The sequence below is a fragment of the Rhagoletis pomonella genome, unplaced genomic scaffold (genome assembly GCF_013731165.1).
Source record: "Rhagoletis pomonella isolate Grant_MI unplaced genomic scaffold, Rhpom_1.0 Rhpom_scaffold_00003, whole genome shotgun sequence".
Classification (NCBI taxonomy): Eukaryota; Metazoa; Arthropoda; class Insecta; order Diptera; family Tephritidae; genus Rhagoletis; species Rhagoletis pomonella.
In genome coordinates, this window is record NW_023458557.1 from 29062794 (window position 1) to 29065777 (window position 2984).

Below are 2984 nucleotides of genomic sequence, written 5' to 3' on the forward strand. Positions count from 1 at the left end.
CTTACTAGTCCGTTATTATTCGTATTTATTCTATAAATATGAGTATAGTCTACTGATCCACTTATTGATTCTATTTTACAGTTAGGTTTTCCTTCTTCGTTCCAGTTATAATAATCTCCCACTGAGTGGACCTGTCCATGTTGTTTGTTGTACGATCCTGGGTTTGTCTTCTGTCCGCTGCTTGATGTCTGCTGTCCGCTGCTTGGTGTCTTCTTATCCGGGAATTGTGATGCTTGCTGGCTTTTTTTACCACGACACATTTTAACAAAATGGCTCTTTTTGTCACAGCCTCTGCATACTACGTCTTTGGCCTTGCACACATTTAGATGTCCGAGCGAAAATTGTTGCCCACAGTTGTAGCAAAAACGAGTGACTACATTGACGGATCTTGGAGTTCCTTGGTCCAAAAGGGTTTTGTTGGTATTTGCCGCTTCGTACACCTTGCATTTTTGAATTATTTGAGACAGCGGCTCATCCTTTCCGTCAAGCAATTTAAGCTGCAGTGTTTTGTCGTATATACCCAGAACAATTCGGTCCCGTAACATGCGGTCATTATATAATTTACCACAGCTACAGTTGAATTCGCAATAGCGAATTTGGGTACGCAACTCTGTTTCAAACTCAGAAAACGGTTGTTTTTCTTTTTGGGTAATCGTGTTGTATTTGAACGACTCCATAGCCACGTTTTTTTTTGGAATACAGTATTCGTCAAAGGCGTCGAGCACGTGTGCTAGTGAACGTGCACTCTCACCGCCAGTACCATCACGGTCAGTATCCGCGGATCTACCCATACCAAGCACCTGCTCTGTTGACCCATCATTTGGGAACAGGGTGTTGTAAATTTCAACTGGCTTCGGTCCCACCAGCCATAGGAATGTAGCAATTTTGACATGTTCCGTTTGCATGCATGTACATGCAAAATGTGCTCTTCCATGTTGGCCAGTCTTTTGCCAGATTACTGCAATCCAGCTCGGGAGGCAGCCTATTCTGAGCCGTAGTGATAATCAAAGGTCCGATTCTGACACCAAGTAATAAGTCAATAAGATTCCGTAGTTTCCGCGTGGTAATGTTTATTGAAGTTTTCAGGTCTCTCTCCTAGCCGGAAGTGCGCGAGATAATCTTTACATATCACAAACCTACTTATAGTTGATGTGTTAATAATTTCTTGTAATATAATACTACTGTGTTAATATCTTTGATGTAACATAATTCATAAACCAACTTATAGTTGATGTGTTAATAGTTTCTTGTAATATAAAACAACTGTGTTAATATCTTTGATGTAACATAATTCGTCAGTGTAATACTTAAGGCCTATTCAGACTAGAGTGTATAAGTTAGGGCTTGTACACATGGCTTATTACAAGAAATACAACGCGAAAGCAACCGATGGTACCGACGTCATAAGAACGATTTGCAATATGGCTAGAACTGCACCTTATCGTGGATGCATACATGATATTAAAGCAGATAAATTCTACGTTTTTTGCAGTACTCCGAGCCAACTTCATGCATACAAACAATACTTGCGAGTTACACAACAAAATTCGAGTATAGCAATTGACGGTACAGCAAATTATGCATATCAATTGTACAACATCAAGCCATATATTTTTGTATGCCGTTGTAATTAACTTCGATCACACAACAATGCCAGTATTTCACAGACTTAAAGAGAGTCAAGAAACTGAAGTGTTCACTTGGGCATTACAGAAGTGGTTTCGTTTATCAGCACCGAAACCTAAACGAGTTTTCTGTGATGGTTCGAGAGCCCTTCTTAATGGCATATGTCTTACATTTAATAATCAAACAATTAAAGCATACATCGAAACTTGCTTTTTATATGCAACGAATAATCCAGAATTTTACTTTCGATCTCCAATTTTCACATATATTGATCAGGATGTGGCCCATGTTAACAAGAATATATGTGGTTGGCCAGCTTTCAAGAGCATTGACTGCCAAAATCTTGAGGATTTCGAAAAAATTCTTCGCCTGACATTGACGGTAGGATTGCATCTAACAGAAGATTGTATAATCACCGCTATTCCTAATGGCACGGTCAAAGATTGTCGATTACTACTGGAAAAGTATATAGCTGACCGAAATTTGGTGATAAATATACCGACAGAATGCACCAGTCAGGAGACAGCTGGAAGTAAATTCAATGACTGTAATCTAGACACCACGAGCTATAGTCGTGTTAAGAACTTTATACATGGGATAAGGGAAGAGGCCGCTAAGATAATTTGTCAGGATGCAGTACCCAATGCTTTTTATGCTTAGAATTTTATCAATAGACTGATACTTTTTCTTTATGAATTTCCAAAATGTTAAAGAATTACAAAGGACTTCTGAGAGTTGACAGATACCTCAAAATCGATTTGGACGATTGCCTGGGAAGAGCCAAGATTATGGAGAAAAATTTAGAAGACGTGATCAAGCACAACATTCCTTCCCCTCCTCCAATATTCAAGCCATGTCCACCTAAACCTCATATATCCTCTAGTGCTACTGTAGATGTATTTAAGAATCAGGAGCAATTCACAAAACGTGCATCCCTAGATCACTCAGATACTACTTCAGTTGACAATTAGAGGAATAAAGGCACTCGAGATCATGTTTTTATTGATGATTCGTCTGACGAAAATTCACCAGTAGAACCAGCTCCAAAAAATACTCTTAGTACAGAAATCAAAGAAGATCGTTCTAACGATGATGATGCTCCATGCTCAACGCGAGTCCCTTATAATCGAATATACAACAGTGAAACATATTTTGATGACTTATCCAATACCAATATCCGAGATAGAATTGGTTCAGGACTTTCGAAGGATAACGATCCAATTGACAAAAACCTAGAAGAGGATATTATTGAAGCTTCCGAAGAAGACCGACGCAAGTCAGGTGAAAGTAAGGTTAATACGAATGAGGTTCTACTACAGAGTTCAGGTCCGAATCAAGGGTCAAATCAGCGTCAAATT